This window comes from Ovis canadensis, chromosome 6, assembly GCF_042477335.2.
Source record: "Ovis canadensis isolate MfBH-ARS-UI-01 breed Bighorn chromosome 6, ARS-UI_OviCan_v2, whole genome shotgun sequence".
Taxonomy (NCBI): domain Eukaryota; kingdom Metazoa; phylum Chordata; class Mammalia; order Artiodactyla; family Bovidae; genus Ovis; species Ovis canadensis.
The window spans coordinates 73,430,403-73,450,317 of record NC_091250.1 but is presented as its reverse complement, the minus strand read 5'-3'; positions in this window follow the sequence as shown (position 1 = coordinate 73,450,317).

Here is a 19,915-nt window from a genome sequence, read left to right as displayed (position 1 = left end):
TAGAGACTTTTATCCCAGTTAATATACTGCCTGGCTATAAAGTCTGGAAACATAGACATATTATTTTTATCATATTTTACATATCAATATGCTATCTTTTCACAAGCATATTCCTTCCTTATGTTGCTAGACTTGACAGCCACCTTATATTCTAGTATAAAACAGGCTCCAAAATGTGCTCTAAGGAAACAAGGTACAATGCTGCTGTATTTAAAATGGATAACCAAGAAGGACCTATGGTATAGCACAATGTTATTGTAATGCTCAATGTTATGTGTGAGTCTGGATGGGAGCGGGGCTTGGGGGAGAACGGATATGTGTATGTGTACGGCTGAGTCCCTTCACTGTTCACCTGGAACTACCCCAACATTGTTAATCGGCTATACCCTAATACAAAATAAGTTTAAAGTTTGGAGGGGGAAAAGAAACAAGGTACAGAACAGCAGGTACAATACGCTAGCATGGGCTAAAATAAAGAAGGTGTGTTAAGTTTATTTCTTCATAGAATTCCTCCTCAAGGAGGCACAAGAAACTAAAACTGATAGGAGCATTTGTCTTCCAAATTGAGTAGTTGGGCGACCGAATAAGAGGAAAACTCCCTTTTTATCATTTATGTTTTGTACATTTCTAAGTTTGTAGCATGTCAGGCTATACCCATTCCCTTCTCCACTAATGTAAAAACTTACATTATCATGAGAAAACCACTTTTAACATTAGGAAAATCACAGTGGGAGTAGTAAAGAGACTTTTTTTTTTTTTTTGAGCATTTGTGAGCTCTTGCCTATTTATTTATGTACTTTTGGTTGCACTGGGTCTTTACACATGGGCTTTCTCTAGCTGCTGCGAATGGGGCCTGCTCTCCAGTTGTGGTGTGTGGTGTACGGGCTTCTTACTGCGGTGGCTTCTCTTGTTGTGGAGCATAATCTCTAGGGCATGCGGGCACAGTAATTGGGGTACATGGGCTTAGCCACCCCGAAGAATGTGGAATTTTCCCAGACCAAGGATTGAACCGGTGTACCCTACATTGGCAGGTGGATTCTTAAATGCACCACCAGGGAAGTCCGAGTAAAGAGGCTCTTGAAGGAGATCATTTCACTCGGCAAATACAGCTGAGCATCGGGGTGGACACAGCAGTGAAGGCAGCAGGCCCCGCCCCTGCCTACACAGAGCTTAGGATCTAAGAGAGAGGACAGTTTAACACGAGGAAAGACAATCAAGTGGGCGCTGGAACCGTAACCAGGTGAAGACAAATCCTCGTTCTGAGTGCACCGTCCTTAGTGCAAGAAGTCTCCACTTGGCATGCCTCCATTTCTCATGTTCACATTGTTGATGTAGAACTAGAACAGAAGTGCACGCATTTTTCTGAAAACGGCAGAGAGTAAATATTGTAGGCTTTTCGGGCCAGACTGTTTCCGTCATAACTTCTCAACTCTGCTGTCACAGCACAAAGCAGTCATGGCCGATACCTAAAACCAAGCATGGCTGTGGTCCAATAAAACGACTGGAAGTTTCGCAAATCTATTAGAGGTTCCAGTCAAACTCGAAATGACATACTACTTTAATGTGTCATGAAATACTATTCTTTTGATATTTTCCTCAACCCTTTAAAAATGTGAACTCCCTTAGCTCACAGGTAATACAAAAACAAGCCATGGGCCTTGTTTCATTTGTGAGCTGTGGCTTGCTCAGCCCTAAGTTAAAATATTGCTCCTGTATTCAAATTCCAATTCTGTTTCTATAAAATCTCAGCACCTCTCCACACGGTTGGCTCTCGAAGCTTGCTCTGCTTGCCTGCTAAGCCTTCGTGGTTCTACAGCTGGATGGCTTGATTTGCATTTCATTTTGGTTTAACTTTACATTTGTTCTCCCAGACTCTGCCACTGTTATTCTTGGTGTGTTGTGTGCTGATTTGTAATGAAGTCCTGCATGGCCATAAAGGTCATGAAAGAAGATTTAATTCCCCTGTGACAGCTGATTAATTCATTTCTGGGCATTAGAACCACTTTTATAAACCCCACACCATATGCCATATGGAATATCATTATGCACTTCCTGGAGCTTCTGCTGTTGCCATCTGTCTGTGACTTCCTGTGTGGTTTCTTGGCAGCAGGGAAATCATCGATCAAAACGCTTCTATAAAGTAAGTTTTAAAAGCCCAATTCTAAACGACATCTGCCTCTGAACTTAGATGTATATTTTCAAGGCTTGACACTTTTGAAGCACATTAATAATGATGTTTATTGTGAAGCCACAGTCAAAAATTATAAGGTACTGTAGTCCGTCACCAGGGTAACATCCAGATACAAGCACTGCCAACCCTGTAAAGCCTCCATGAGTAAACCTCTAACATCTCCCATTTTGAGGACTCTCACATGTTAGTCAGACCTTGGCATTCTGCCTGAACGAGGCCTCTGTTTTTAAACACACCCAGAGTTCTCTACCCTTAATTGTAGAAGTTGTTTCTGTTCATTTTGTTGTTGTTTCTCTGACTTTTAATAGAGCATGTAGCACTTAGTAGGAGATAAGTGAATTTGTTATCTGAACTGAAATATTGAATGACTCCCCATGAGTTCCTAGGTTGTAACTCCATCAGTATCAACAACAGCGCTTTTGCTCAAGTGATCCTGTTGATTGTTTGCAAAGAAAATGAATTGTGTGTTATACTGTCTTGGTGGTTCATTATGAATGTACATAAAATGCATATTTTTATTATAAAGATGAGTGAGGTAGTCCAAGTAAAGCATTTTACATCTTCAGACGAATGCTTAGTATAGATTTCTCAGGATCACCAAATGAGGATGAAAGTGTCTTGACCTCTGAATTAGAAGATCTTGGTTTAAACATTAACTGTGTAGAAGCTCTAAAATACTAACAAACAAACAAAACCCCACTTACCACCATGGATCTATTTATGTCTCTGTGAAATGCTCAAAATTCTCCAAGTCAGGCTTCAGCAATACTTGAACCGTGAACTCCCTGATGTTCAAGCTGGTTTTAGAAAAGGCAGAGGAACCAGAGATCAAATTGCCAATATCCGCTGGATCGTGGAAAAAGCAAGACAGTTCCAGAGAAACATCTATTTCTGCTTTCTTGACTATGCCAAAGCCTTTGACTGTGTGGATCACAATCAACTGTGGAAAATTCTGAAAGAGATGGGAATACCAGACCACCTGACCTGCCTCTTGAGAAATCTGTATGCAGGTCAGGAAGCAATAGTTAGAACTGGACATGGAACAACAGACTGGTTCCAAATAGGAAAAGGAGTATGTCAAGGCTGTATATTGTCAGCCTGCTTATTTAACTTTTATGCAGAGTACATCATGAGAAACATTGGACTGGAAGAAACACAAGCTGATATCAAGATTGCCAGGAGAAATATCAATAACCTCAGATATGCAGATGACAGCACCCTTATGGCAGAAAGTGAAGAGGAACTCAAAAGCCTCTTGATGACAGTGAAAGAGGAGAGTGAAAAAGTTGGCTTAAAGCTCAACATTCAGAAAACGAAGATCATGGCATCCAGTCCCATCACTCCATGGAAAATAGATGGGGAAACAGTAGAAACAGTGTCACACTTAATTTTTTGGGCTCCAAAATCACGGCAGATGGTGATTGCAGCCATGAAATTAAAAGACGCTTACTCCTTGGAAGAAAAGTTATGACCAGCCTAGATAGCATATTCAAAACCAGGGACAATACTTTGCTGACTAAGGTCTGTCTAGTCAAGGCTATGTTTTTTCCTGTGATCATGTATGGATGTGAGAGTTGGACTGTGAAGAAGACTGAGCGCCAAAGAATTGATGCTTTTGAACTGTGGTGTTGGAGAAGACTCTGGAGAGTCCCTTGGACTGCAAGGAGATCCAACCAGTCCATTCTGAAGGAGATCAACCCTGGGATTTCTTTGAAAGGAATGATGCTAAAGCTGAAGCTCTAGTACTTTGGCCACCTCATGCGAAGAGTTGACTCATTGGAAAAGACTCTGATGCTGGGAGGGATTGGGGACAGGAGGAGAAGGGGACAACTGAGGATGAGATGGCTGGATGGCATCACGGACTCCATGAACGTGAGTCTGAGTGAACTCCGGGAGATGGTGATGGACAGGGAGGCCTGGCGTGCTGCGATTCATGGGGTCGCAAAGAGTCGGACACAACTGAGTGACTGAACTGAACTGAACTGAAACAAGAACAATAATCCCTGCATGAGGGAATACAGATGTGAAAAGAAAGACTAATAACTTGTAAAGGCAAACAGCTGAGCGGCAAGCCTAAGGAGAATGCTGCTGAAACTGAGGTGATTTCTGATTTAGCTTCCTCTCTTAAAGAACCAGCTGCCTCCCTCAGGTAAAGAATCTGCCTGCAATGCACGAGATCTGGGTTTGATCCCTGGGTTGGGAAAATCTCCTGGAGAAGGGAATGGCAACCCACTCCAGTATTCTTGCCTGGATGATTTCATGGACAGAGGAGGCTGGCAGGCTACAGTCTCTGGGATTGCAAAGAGTGGGATACGACTGAGCGACTAAGCAGCATACTCAGGAATTAGTTTGTATTATGATACAAAGATGATGTATGCAAAGCGCATCAACTTTAGGACCAGATTCATATGTATATTATTTTGAAAAAAATAACCATCAAATGTACATTAAGATGAAAGTAGTTTAAATTATTTAAATTGAGTTCTTACAACCAAAAATTCAATTTAAAATTTCCTATTAGCAGGTTATATGAATAATCAAAATTTGTAGTTTAACCTGAAGGAAATTTTTCCTACTGATGCTTAATAAAATATCTGAACTATGAATATCTCAACTATTGCCTCCAGTTCTTCCTGATTCATGTATCTCATTAGCATGAGAAATCATCTTTCTCAAAACGAATTGCTTTCATTGAGAATCTTATTTCTTCTTTACATGAAAGTGAAATTATTTATTTATCTTTTTAAAAAGCTTCTGTTGTTGCTGTTGTTCAGTCACTAAGTCGTGTCCACCTCTTTGTGACCCAATGGACTGCAATGCTCTGCTTCCCTGTCCTTCACTTTCCCAGAGTTTGTTCCGATTCATGTCCATTGAGTCAGTGATGCCATCCAACCTCTGCTGCCCCCTCTTCACATTGGCTTCAATCTTTCCCAGGGTCAGACTTTTCCAATGAGTTGGCTCTTCGCATCAGGTGGCCAAACTGTTGGAGCTTCAATTTCAGCGTCGGTCCTTCCAATAAGTATTCAGGGTTGATTTCCTTTAGAATTGACTGGTTTGATCTCCTTGATGTCCAAGGGACTCTCAAGTCTTCTCTAGCACCACAATTTGAAAGTATCAATTCTACAGCACTCAGACTTCTTTATGGTCCAACTCTCACATCTGTATATGATTACTGGAAAAACTATAGTTTTGACTATGCGGACCTTTGTTGGCAAAGTGATGTCTCTGCTTTTTAATACACTGTCTAGGTTTGTCATAGTTTTCCTTCCAAAGAACAAGCATCTTCTAATTTCACGGCTGCAGTCACCATCTGCAGTGATTTTGGAGCCCAAGAGGAAAAAGTCTGTCACTGCTTCCACTTTTTCCTCATCTATTTGCCATGAAGTGATGGGACCAGATGCCATGATCTTAGTTTTTTGAATATTGAGTTTTAAGCCAGTTTTTTAACGCTCCTTTTTCATCTTCATCAAGGGGCTTTTTGTTCCTCTTCACTTTCTGCTATTAGATTGGTATCATCTGTGTATCTGAGATTGTTGATATTTCTCCAGGAAAGTTTGACTTCAGCTTGTGATTCATCCAGTCCAGCATTTCACAAAATGCACTCTGTATAGAAGTTAAATAACCAGGGTGACAGTATACAGCTTTGTCTTACTCCTTTCCCAATTTTGAACCAGTCTGTTGTTCCACGTCTGGTTCTAGATGTTGCTTTTTGACCTGCATACAGATTCTCAGGAGACAGGTAAGTGAAAGTGAAGTGCGGTCGCTCAGTCATGTCCGACTCTTTGCGACCCCGTGGACTGTAGCCCACCACGCTCCTCTGTCCATGGGATTTTCCAGGCAAGAGTACTGGAGTGGATTGCCATTTCCTTCTCCAGAGGATTTTCCCAACCCAGGGATCGAACCCACGTCTCCCGTATTATAAGCAAGATGCTTTACCGTCTGAGCCACCAGGGAAATCCCACAGGAAGGAGACAGGTAAGCTGGTCTACCATTCCCAACTCTTTAAGAATTTTTCACAGTTTGTTGGAAAAAGCAGAGGAACCAGAAATCAAATTTCCAACATTTGTTGGATTATAGAGAAAGCAAGGGAATTCCAGAAAAACATCTACTTTTGCTTCATTGACTATACTAAAGCCTCTGACTGTGTGGATCACAACAGACCATGGAAAAAGCTTTGTTGATGATAGCTGACATACAGATAACTTCACATATTTAATGTATACATTTTGATGAGTTTGGACATAGGCAAACATCCAGCAAAATCAAGGTATTAAAGATAATTATTATTTCCAAATAATTTTTTTTTGTGGCTTTAAGGGTGTGTATGTGTTTGTGTGTGTATGTGTGTTATATGTGTTAAGAAGTCTTGACGTGAGATCTATCCACTTGACATATTTTGAAGTGCACAATGTGTGTGTTATTTGCTCTGTCATGTCTGACTCTTTGGGACCCCCATGGACTGTAGCCCACCAGGCTCCTCTGTCATGGAATTCTCCAGGCAAGAATAGTAGAGTGGGTTGCCATTCCCTTCTCCAGGGGATCTTCCCTACCCAGGGATTGAACCCAGGTCTCCCACATTGCAGCAGATTCTTTACCATCTGAGCCACCAGGGAGGCCCAATACCATATTATTAATTATAGGTGGAGAATATGGCACCCATCATCATTTGTTCAGAAAGCCTTATCATCGTTTTAAAGACAGGTGCTTTCCTGCTGGATTATATTCTAGAATTATAATGAGAATAACTAAGAATTAAAATAATATTAATTAATTTTACCATTTTGATTATATAATAACTAGACAAGCCAAGACCCTGTCTACAGTTACAGCATGCAGAAACATTTTCAAGACCCAGTAAATTTGCCCTCAGTATATTTCTGAGTATCACAATGCACCAGCTGCTGCTCCATATTGTCACTTCAAGTTTAATTAACTGTGGGGAGGGGTAGCAACAGTTGAAATTAGTTCATTAATACATGTATTCCTTTGTTGTGCCCCAAACCTACTGGTGCAGATCATCTGAGTGTGATTAACTGCTTCAAGGAGTGTTGCTCACAATGCTGTTGGCAACAGCATTGGTCTGTGAGCTATTGCTTCATCCAAAGATAATATAAACTTAGCTAAAATTTTACAGAATGACTTGTTAACACTAGATGCTAATGAGATGAACTATTTTGGATAAGAGTTAATAAACATCCTGCACTTACTAATATTGCTTTGACATCTCTATTCTATTTCTGTTAACATACTTCTGTTACACTGGTTTCTCTGCTATGAGTATTAGTAAGTTAGCAGAACAAAATAGAGAAGAAATTTAGACTCATCTTCAGTAAGCAAGGGCTTCCCTGGTGGCTCAGACAGTAAAGAATCTGCCTGCAATGCGGGAGACCTGGGTTTGATCCCTGGGTCAGAAAGATCCCTGGAGAAGGAAATGGCAACCCACTCCGGTATTCTGGCCTGGAGAATTCCATGGGCAGAGGAGCCTGGCAGACTACAGTCCATGGGGTCACAAAGAGTCAGACACAACTTAGCGACTGAACGACAGCAATCTCTCATCTTTGGGAAGATTTAGAATTAAGAGAAATATTCAAGAGAATGAAGTGCTTCATGGTAAGATTTATTAAGGTAGAAGATCAGCACATGTTTTGGAGAAAGCTAGGGCCACCATCCTTCTCCACCACTCTCCTTTCTGATCAGAAGGATTTCCCTTGGCCCCTGGAGTGGGTAAGAGCTTCAGCTTCAGATCTGAATGGGCATGGGACTTGACCCTGCCACCATCACTTCCTGAGGTGTAATCTTGCTTCTCTAAGCCTCAGTTTTCTCATCCGTATAATATTCCTCACCTGATAGCATTGTAAGGATTGGAGAACACATGTAGAGTGTTGGTAATAATGGAATAAGTGCTTGGTACAGAGTAATGGCTCTGGTTACCTGTTGCTGAGTAACAGACCGCATCAAACTATTGGTGTTAAAACAACAATCATTTTTGTTAAGTTCATGGATTCTGTGGGCTAGGAATTCAAAAAGGGCACAGCAAAAATAACTATTCTCTTCTTCATGATGTCAGGAGTCTCGGGTGGAGTGACTCATATTGGGGGGGAGGATGTGTAAATTGAATGGGTGGAGGCTGGAGTAGCTGGAGCCAGAGGATGTACTCTCACGATGGCCTCTTCACTAAGCATCCTGGGATGGCTCAAGAATGGACCCAGCTAGGATTGTTCACTGTAGCACTTACACTCAGCCTCTCCACGTGACTTAGCTTCCTTAGAGCATCGCAACATCAGGGGAGTCACACTTCTTACTGATAGCTCAGAGCTATGAATTGGTATCAAAAGCTACTGGTAGTTTTAAAACATGACTCCAAATTCTTGGTACTCTTCCCACCAGGAAATTTCTGATGAGTCTTCTAAGAAAAGAATGAGTGAATACTCTAAAAGCTCCTAAAGTCTGTTATTTACTGCATGAGTAATGCAAGAAGAGGAAGAGTGATAAAATAAATTCAGAATTTCTTCAGATGGGTGGTGTGTCAATTGGGGATTTGAAGATTTTGGGTCTGGTCCCTAATTCTCCTCAGCTCATAGTGATTCTTGGGTAGGTCTTTTCGAAGCCTCTCCTGGCTTCCTCCTGTCACATAGCTTCTGCCCCGAGGGCTGCTTCTGCCCTTCTTCTGACCATGATGGCCACTGGTGAGCTCCATGCCTCTCCTCCTGGCTCCCTGACTTCTGATCTGCAAGCCTCTTGGCTACTGCTCTGACTCCTGCTCTGCCTTCCAGAAGTCCAGGATGGCTGTTTTCTTCTAAGGTCACAATAAAGGGAGGCTGGGAAACACAGGGCTTCCCTGGTGACGCAGATGATAAAGAATCCACCTGCAATGTGGGAGACCTGGGTCTGATCCCTGGATTGGGAAGATCCCCTGGAGGAGGGCACAGCAACCTACCCCAGTATTCTTCCTGGAGAATCCCATGGACAGGGGAGCCTGATGGGCTATAGTCCAGACCCCATTCCTGGCAGGGTTGCAGAGAGTTGGCCACAACTGGGCGACTAATCACAGAATGGCATGGGAAACACAGGTGAGCTGTAGAGATTTGTGTGCAAATGCCAAGATTGTTGAGAAGGCTCCAGATTGCTCAGCCTTCACTGTAAGGTCAGCACCAAGGAAAACTGTATATTTGTTTCTTAAAACAGAGGTATCCTGAAGATACTGAAGACTGAAGACTATAAAAGTAGAGTTCTATCATTCTGCAAATGCACACTCACATTTGTTAATAGATACAACGATTCTTTTAAGAAGAATGTCATTCCCTCTATTGTTTTCCTTCTGGCAGGACCACTGACTTATACTGCTAGCTAGTTAACCATTAAAGGACCTTCCTGCTGTGGTTTACTCCAAGAGTTAAGGTTTCTCCCTCTCTGCCTACTGAACTCATTGTGGATAGGAAATAATGAGGACGCGGCCAAGGTCATGGGCATTTCACACCGCCGTCTCCTGGTCACCCTAGGCATTCCTGACTCTTTTTAAGGTGGCTCTTTGTTGTTTAACCCAGAAGAAGAAGGAGACTGAGTGGGTGAGTCTGTGGAAACCATCACCGCATCTGACGAACATTCAGATCCTTTGTAAGTGGCCTCTGATATCAGGAGATAATTGGGCAGCGGGGAGCCTAGAATTCAAGGAGAACCTTTTCCCAGAGCTCTGCTTGTGTGTGTCCTCTTGGCAGGCATCGATTTTGCCTCTCAGCTTGTTAGGCACCTGCACTCTGAGCCTCTTTCTTTACTTTGTAATTTTTATGGCGATGATAATTGAGCTTCATAGAATCTCCTGGAATCCTACAGGCTTTTGGATGCTGTCTCGTTGTTTGAAGTTAGGTTTAAGAGCTTCTTCCACATAAATTTTTTACTTTAGGAGTTGTTTTGAAATTTATTTGGAAATGACACACTGAGTCAGAATAAAAGCATTTAAGGACATCTCCCTTAACTGAATATGGTAGGGAAGCAAATTTATCCAAGGAGCATGGCTTGAGGAAAAAGGTTTGATTGCTGTTCAGTAAATCTGCAGATAGAGTCTGCTTAGTGGACTGTGCAGGCTGAGGACAAAAACTGAGTTGCTTGGGGGTTTCTAGGAGCTGCACGAATTGACTGGGAATAAAGGATTGAGAGGCAGAGAATATAGAGAACAGACGTGGTTGGGAAGACTCCTAGGAAGAGGGTCAAGACAGAACAGAGAGTTAGTGCAGGAGGATGTTCAAGCTTAGCTGGGTGAGCTGTGATGTAAGCATCTCCTTTAGTTCAGTCCAGTCGCTCAGTCATGTCTGACTCTTTTTGACCCCATGGACTGCAGCACACCAGGCCTCCTTGTCCGTCACCAACTCCCAGAGTTTATTCAAACTCATGTCCATTGAGTCAGTGATGCCATCCAACAATCTCATTATCCTCTGTCGTCCCCTTCTCCTCCTGCCTTCAATCATTCCCAGCATCAGGGTCTTTTCCAATGAGTCAGTTCTTCACATCACGTGGCCAAAGTACTAGAATTTCAGCTTCAACATCAGTCCAAGGGACTCTCAACAGTCTTCTCCAACACCACAGTTCAAAAGCATCAATTCTTCATCACTCAGCTTTCTTTATAGTCCAACTCTCACATCCATACATGACTACTGGAAAAACCATAGCTTTGACTAGACAGACCTTTGTTGGTAGAGTAATGTCTCTGCTTTTTAATATGCTGTCTAGGCTGGTCATAACTTTTCTTCCAAGGAGTAAGCGTCTTTAATTTCATGGCTGTAATCACCATCTTCAGTGATTTTGGAACCCCCCAAAATAAAGTTTGTCACTGTTTCCATTGTTTCCCCATCTGTTTGCCATGAAGTGATGGGATCAAATGCCATGATCTTAGTTTTTTGAGTGTTGAGTTTTAAGCCAACATTTTCCACTCTCCTGTTTCACTTCTATCAAGAGGCTCTTTAGTTCTTCTTCACTTTCTCCCATAAGGGTGGTGTCATATGCATATCTGAAGTTTTTGATATTTCTCCTGGCAATCTTGATTCTAGCTTGTGCTTCATCCAGTCCAGCATTTCTCATGATGTACTCTGCATATAAGTTAAATAAGCAGGGTGACAATGTACAGCTTTGACGTACTCCTTTTCCGATTTGGAACCAGCATCTCCTTAGTCTCTACATAAAATCTTTAAAATTGGTTTTATCATTAGACTTTTTTTCCACAAAATAACCTTTTAATTTAAGGTGAATTTTAGATTTGCATTTAGATTTAGATTACAATAGAAGAGTTTGTAAAAGTACAGCATATACATTCCTCCAAACCCAGTTCCCCTAATAGTAACATCTTTTGTTAGGATAACACTTTTGTCTCAACGAATGAGCCAATGTTGACAGGTTATTGTTAACTAAAGTCCATACTTTCTTGAGACTTCCTTTTTAAACCTAATATATTTTCTTTTCTGTTCCAGGATCCCATTCAAGGTCCCACATCACTTTCAGTTGTCATGTCTTTTTTGGCCCCTCTTGGCTGTGACAGTTTCAGACTCTCCTTGTGTTTTTTTATTACCTTGACAGTTAAAAAAAAAAAAAAAGAAGTATAGTTTACTTACAAGATTATATTAGTTTCAGGTGTATAACATAGCAATTTGGTATTTTAAATTATATAATATTATTATATCATATAAAATTATATAATATATGACTTTATATATTATATATAAAATATATATTATTTTATAGATGATACTCCAAATAAAGTTGTTATAAAATATTGACTGTATCCCTTGTGCTGTACATCACACCCTTGTTAATTTAATTGTTTTATATCTAGTAGTTTGTGCCTCTTAATCACCTTCACCTATTTTGCCCCTCTGCCTACTCCTGACCTTGACAGTTTTCCAAATCCAACATATATTACTTTTGCAATCAGGAAAGTGATGCTCTGCTGAGCATTCAACTTGTATTTAGGCAGTTAGACATTCTGACTTGTTTGCAGTACTTTGGTAATGATTTTCAGTTTCATCATAATAAATGCCTTACATCTGTTGACAGAGCATATTTCCTCTCAGCATCATCTACTTAGACCTCATAAGAGTCCTCAGAGAGGATACTTTTTCCTAGCGCTGAGAGCTGTACAGAACCGAAGATGAAAAGCCTGGCAGGTTTCTGTCCTATTTGATAGACTGAAAAATGTGACTCTGGGGATAGGCTGTGATTCACCCAGGGCTAAGCAAAAAGCACAGGCTGGGATGAGTCCCAAGAAGCCCCAAGTTCTAGTTGACTAATCAGATATCTAGACATGCTCTTTAGAATATCCACTTCAGTGTAAAGTGATTACTTTGAGACTGAGAGAAATAATGAAGCATGTTCAGTATAATGTATGTTCATAGGGAAATGGTTGAAACTCAAGTGCGAGTGGAAAGAATTGCTCAAAAACATTTTCCTGCCTCTTACTATATGTTTGCATTTATTTGTTGGAAAATCCATCAATTGATTTGTGGATTTGTGGTTAGGACAGCGCAATCAAAGATCCCCATTGTATCTAGGTTGGAATATATTAATAAGTCAGTATCTAACAAAGATATCTTGTGTTAAAATTTCAAGGTTTCTCTACAATCTTAGCATTTAAAAGACTGATGCAAACTTGATTTTCATTTAGCAAAGGAAACTAACAAGTGAACTAAAAGTGATTCTACTTGAATTCTTGAAAATACTATTTTTTACTCGATGGGAATTATCTCTTGTTACTCTCCAAGTTCTTCGGAAGCCTTTGTTTCACTGAGTTTAACAGCTTCTATTAGAATTTATCACACAAAGCTGGAGTATAAGTAAGTAAAAATAATTTCCATAATAGTGTTTAATTGAGAAGATAATATTCAGATGTAGCTCCATCTGATTCTGAACAGATCATCAATAATAGCAAAAATTATTTAAAGTTATTTTTCTTATTTTATAAACCTTAAAGTAGATCACTGAATTTCTAGAAAATAAAATATATGATCTGATCATGGTGTATACAGATTTTTGTAGGAGGCTGATTTTATGCATACCCTCAAATAATGCATCTTTGAAGCACATAAAAATATTCTTATTAATAACATTGTAAAGTGCCCATAATCAGGCATTGTGGAGACTTGCCAAGTGCAGTTTGAATCATCTTGACTTTTCTTTTTTTGTTTTTCTTTCAAGTTGTTTTTTTAAAAAAGGTAAAAAATTTATTGTGGTAAAAGTCATATAAACATACTATTTTAACCATATTTAACTATAGTTCAGTGGCACTAAGTACATTCACATTGTTGTGAATCATTCACCGTCATCCATCCCCCAAATTTTCCACCTTCCTAAGCTGAAACTCTGTCCCTGTTGAACACTAAGTCCTCATTCCCTCTTCCCACCCCCCAGCCCCTGGCCCTGGCATCCACCAATGTACCTTCTCTATGAATTTGGCTTTTCTTGGTACCTTCAGGTGCATTTTCCTGATTCAAGTAGAGTACAGTCAGTAGCTCAGCATTTCCCCTTCTTTATTGATTGTTTTCTCTCTACCACTGTGACCTTGTCCTCAATAATTGGCTGTAGAAGAGGATGGGATTGATCTAGGGTACGGAGATGACCCTATTCTACACATTTTAAACCAGAAACTACTACACCACCAGAGGCACCAGAGCTCCCCTTGGTAACATTTTGAACACTGAATTTTTAGAGAACATGAATTCTTAGAATGTGGAATAATGGAAAAAAAGCGTTGGCAGCTGGCAGGCCTTGTGCCATGCTGAGCCTACCCACCCTGGAGTAAGTTTCACAAATCTATGGGCAGTTCCACAACTACTCATCAGGCTGACAGCAGCATCGTGGTGCTGAGTAATGATCCTAATTATGCTCTGCATCCAGATGTCATGTTTTGGATTTCAGTATTGGATGTATGATTGCATAGTCTCCATACCATATTGGAACAATCCATTATTTGAGTTCACGTTCTATGCACTGAGCATCTCTTCTGACTGTAGTCTCTCAGACTGTATACAAAATCTCATGACTCAAAAGAGTTTTGAGTCTCACATGTGGATGTGACCCCTTTTATGTATCTCTGACCTGGACTAGCATGTTTCTTATGTGGCTTTCTCTAAGACATAAAGCTTATTTCCCAGTGAAATAAAACGGCTTCCAATATTTTAGTGTTGATAGGGAGAAGGGACAAGGACAATTAGTCTCGGAAGCTAGAGATGTCACTCTGAGAGATTACTCAAGTAATCTTACTAACAATGCATCTCTGTAGTTTCAGATGAATTTCAAAACACAAGGCATCTCCTGTCTTAGATTTAAGCAGAAACTTGCAGCAAATGTTAACCCTTTGATAGTAGATGTGTTCTAACCTGATGTGTTCTAATCTTGATCTATTCAATTAATTTTAACAATTATAACCAGCACCTCCCTATTTCTTTTGGGCCTAACTATGTTAGAGATGTGGGAAAATAGTCTTCTTTCATATAGTTAGGTCAGTCTTCTCCGACTTTGCATAGACCTTTCTCCATTGTTTTTCCAAATGACATTACCTTTGAAATAGATCCTAGGCTTTCTTTTTCCCTTAGTCCACTCTGCTCTATTTTAAACACTAGGAACTGCTCACTGGGTATGTATACCAAGCATTCTGATTCTGTGATCATTACAATAAACAAAGTCTGATGCTGGGTTCAGAAAATGACAGTTGATCACATCTCCATTCAAGATGAGCCTCTCTCTTACAGAATGGAGAACAGTGCAATGTAACATCAGAGGCTATTTTTACTCTGTGACACATTTGCATCCTATTATAGTCTCTTTTTTCATGGGCACTCCTTTGCTAGATGAACTACTTCATCAATTTCAGTCAGTGCTTTTCAGAGTAGGGACATAGTCACTGCTTTTTGAGTCATGAGTCATGTGTCTTCTTGATTCCTTGCAGCACGTTTACCTCTAAAATAACATCAGAGGAGCCCAAATTCTGGCTGAAGATTGCTATTGGCTGTTCTACCTTGAAAGGTCATTCAGTAATTCTTGCATTTATTCGTTCAATAAATGTTTATTGAACACCTTCAGATGCCAGCCACTATGCCAAGCATTGGTGATACAATGATGAGAAAAAAAATACGCCATCTTTGTCCTCAAGGAGCTTGCTCTCTACCCTACTGGGTTGGTCGTTAATCAAACAAATAACAAGAAACTTCTTAAGTGTGGCAAGTGCCATTAGGTTAGGGAAGCCTTTCCTGATAAGTGATGATTGAGATGAAAACTGAAGAATAGATGGGATTTGACTAGGTAAAGAGAGAGGTAAGTAAAAACGAAAGTGTTAGTTGCTTGCTCGTGTCCAGCTCTTTTTGACACCATGGACTGTAGCCCACCAGGCTCCTCTGCCCATGGAATTCTTCAAGCAAGAATATTGGAGTGGGTTGCTATGTCCTTCTCCAGGGAACCTTCCTAACCCAGAGATTGAACCCAGGTCTCCTGCATCGCAGGCAGAGTCTTTACTGTCTGAGCCACCAGGAAAGTCTAAACTGTTAGTTGCTCAGTTGTGTCCAATTCTCTGTGACTCTATGGAGTGTAGCCTGCCAGGCTCTTCTGTCCAGGGATTCTCCAGGCAAGAATGCTGGAGTGGGTAGCCAGCCATTCCCTTCTCCTGGGGATCTTCCCAACCCAGGGATCGAACCTCGCTCTGAGCCACCAAGGAAGCCCAGGTGAGGAGAGAGGTAAAGATATTCCCAGATAGTGGCAACTACATGTTCAAAGGCCCCGTAGTAAAAGAAAGCAAGGCGTGATCTGAACTTTCTGGGTTCTGGGGAGGGTGTGGTCCAAGATAAAGTTGGAAGGGTGGGCAGGGGCCAAATCCTGCCGGGCCTTACGATCATGATAAAGATTTGGTATTTATTCTCAAAGCAATGGGAAGCCACTGAAGTGCCTGGCAGATGGCAAAAATGATAAAGTCATCAAATTTGTGTTTTGAAAAAATCATCAGTTGTAGTATAGGATACAGGAGAGTGAGAGCTAAGATGTAAGTATGCAACCTGTCTGATTAGACCGTTGAAGTAATCCAGGTGAGAAATGAAGGAAACACAGGCTATGCGGGTGGATATAGAGAGAAGAGGGTGGATGCCAGGTGTATTTAGGACTCAGTGGTGGTTTGAATATGAGAAATGAGCAAATAGAGATTTCAAGGATGAACATAGGAAGACTATGGAGGGATCAAAGTCATCTACATGAATATTTAATGTTCATCTTTTCAGATCAAAAATTAAAAAAAAAATTTTTAAACCCTGCATCATCATCTATAGATGATCTATCTAGCCAGTCAATTGTCCGCCTTCCCTGTAAAATAAATATACCATCTCAGGTAGTGTTGTTTTTGTTTTCTGAGGAAGGGTGATCCTGGAGAAGGTGCAGATTAAGAAATGTTACAGGTATTGTGGCCTTTTAATCTCCTAGTCCCAGGCCTGGGATTGCTAAACAGAACTCTATGTTATGTTTTCTCTTCCTGAGACCTCTACTGAGGATAGTTCATTTGGGAGTAAGACAGATTTGCCTGAGAGCTTTATCAAACCAGTATCTCAGAAGACAAATTGCTAAGGCTGCTTATTCCATATTCTTCTTCCAATGACATTCAACAACTCAGAGAACTTAAACCCACAAGGAATGCACTGTCCCCACTGGAAAACACTAAGACTATGGGTGATTTGCCAACCTCGGTCCTTCAGACTATTGCAGGAGGCAGCTGAGTTCACAATATCAAATGTTTACTGAACATTTGCTATATGCCAGGCACAGTGATATGTGTTTTCTGTGCATTTAAACATTTTATTGATGCATAACATGTAGTAAAGGCATGTGATGCAGTGGAAAGAATCCGTCTGCCAGTGTAGGAGGCTTGATGAGACAGGGGTTTGATCCCTGGGTTGGGAAGATCTCCTAGAGAAGGACATGGCAACCCACTCCAGTATTCTTGCTTGGAAAATTCCATGGACAGAGGAGCCTGGTGGGCTACAGTCCCTGGAGTCGCAAAGAGTCAGACATGACTGAGCACACACACACACACGTAACACACAGTAAAGGTACATCTTCATTGTATAGTGTAAATTGTATTATAAAGACTGTATACAATCTTTATTGTATAGTGTAACTCTCAGTGAAATTTATATATATATGCACTGTATAACCACCACCTAGATCATGATATAACATATTTCCAACACCCAGTAAGACTCCCTCATTCCCGGACAATACCTTTACCTCCCCCCATGATAAACATTTTTCTGACCTCTATCACTAGCGTTCGGGTTTGCCTGTTCTTGAACTTTACAGAAATGGAATCACACAGTGCGTATATGAGAGTCATCAATGTTGTAACAGGTAGCAGTAGTTCATTCAGTTTTTATTGCTACATAGTTTTCCATGTTTATATCATAATTTATTCACACATGGTCCTTTTGATAAGCCATTTGACTTATTTTGAGTTTCAGGCTATTTTAAACAAAGTTATGACTATTATCATAAGTCTTTTTTGATGAATATCTTTTGGATATATACCTTTGAGTGGAATCACTGGATCATGAAATACATTTAGTATATGTTAGTGTGTGCTCAGTCCCTCAGTCATGTCCAACTCTTTGTGACCTCATGGGCTGTAGCTCACCAGGCTCCTCTGCCCATGGACTTCTCCAGGCAAGAATACTGGAGTGGGTTGCTGTTCCCTTCTCCAGAGGATCTTCCCAACCCAGGGATCGAACCCAGATCTCCTGCATTGCAGGTGGATTCTTTACTGTCTGAGCCACCAAGGAAGCCTTTTTGCCTATCTGTATTTTCCTTCCACTCCTCCAGATCAACCCACCCATGGAAACTGAACTATCTCAAGTTCCTTGATGATCTCCTAAGACATCTTAAAGGAGAGGAAGCTTCTTAGATACATTTGACTGAAGTTAGGTACAAACTCAAAAGAGTTTTTGTTTCATCTTTTTGCTGTTATTATTGTTATTTGGTTAGGTTTGCTTTGGTCTCCAGGAAGATTAATAGGATAAGGAAAAAGGAACCTCCTGATTCCAATCTAAATGACCCTAAAAGTGGGTCCTATTTTTAGGACTGAATGTGAATAACTATATAGTGTTAAGCCCAACAACGAACGGGTCTGTAAGACAGAAGTATAAAACTACTGGTTCTGTGTACTTCACCAGATTGCCATGAGGATAAAGTGAGCTAGTGAACGGAAGTCAACACTGAGAGCTGCGACTGCAACGTTTCTTTACTGAAAGCAATCGGTCCCTGCAAAGGGCAAGCCCACGGACACAGTAGAGAAGAGAGCCATTCACTAGCCAGGGCTTATCTTAGGAAAACTTCACGATCCCAATAATGTCGTCATGCATAAACACCTATATTTTTATCTCAGCTGTGCCACCGGGCACTTGGGAGTCTGCCAGCTTTCTGCAGTTGTTCTTTTCCTCACATGAACTACTAGGTAATTCAAGTTAAGTGACTCACTGGAGGAGGAAAGAGGCAACTCAGGACTGTGCAAACTCATTTTGCAAGTTTTCTGTTGATACAAGTAAGAGGTGAAAGGTAGGATGGTGCTTTCTAAGATAATCATCTTGCATCAATTCAGAACAATTTCAGTCCTTAATTAGTTATGGAGTATGGCAAAGTCATTAAGTTATTTCCTTTAACTTCTTGCTTTGCTTAATGACAATATGGTAGAGTGATTAAATTTTCTCCCTAGTTACTAAATGACAGGCTCAAAAAAAAAAAAATCCTGACATCAAAAGAAAGCATAAACTCTAATCAGAGACACATTGAAAAATGGTTAATATTTATTGAGCTCAAACTGTGTGTCAGACAGTTTTTTAAGTGTCATGCAGTGTTAACCCATTCAACTCCCATGACAGTTCTGTGGGTGAGATATAATCATTTTCTTTTTTCTAAGAGAAATAAGAGGCATAGGAGAGTGTGGAGATGCAGAATTTTACCAATTTAGTTGGATGTCAGAATCTGCCCTTGGAATCTTATGTTATTTCATCTGTCTATAAAATACAAGATTGAATGTTAAAACATAGTCCTAGAGACAGCTCACTCATAGCTGTAGGTGTTATAAGTTTGCTCTTGTGTCCACTCTAAGAGTAACCACAATAAAATGACAGTGGGCCAAACAGTATCTGTGCAGACATTCCAGAGAGAGTGGTTCTTCAGAGGAAAACAATCCTTCTTAGACTTCATCAGTGAAGACACTGAGAAACTGCAGGCGGAGAGGCATTCTTTTCTCAATATATAATTTTATTTATTTTGGGCTGTTCTAGATTGTCGTTGCTGTGCAGGTTTTTCTGAAATTACGGCAAGCAGGGGCGACTCTAATTGTGGTGTGCGGGCTTCTCATTGAGATGGGTTCTCTTGTTGCAGAGCGGGGTCTCCAGGGCATGTGGGCGTGAGTAGTTGTGGCACGTGGGCTCTAGAGCAGAGGCTCAGTAGTTGTGGTGCCTGGGCTTAGTTGCTCTGCAGCATGTGGAATCTTGCTGGACCATGGGTGGAACCTGTGTCTCCTTCTTTGGCAGGAGGATTCTTTCCCACTGAACCATCAGTGAACCCCGAGAGAAATTCTTGATGTTACAAGGTGATACAATGGGTTACCTCTCTAAGGCAAACAACGTGGTACCTGAGTTGCAGTGAAAGCCGAAAAAGGGTCAGCAAGTGATGTAGCACAAAGGCAGTTAAAGGGGAATGAAGACAAGC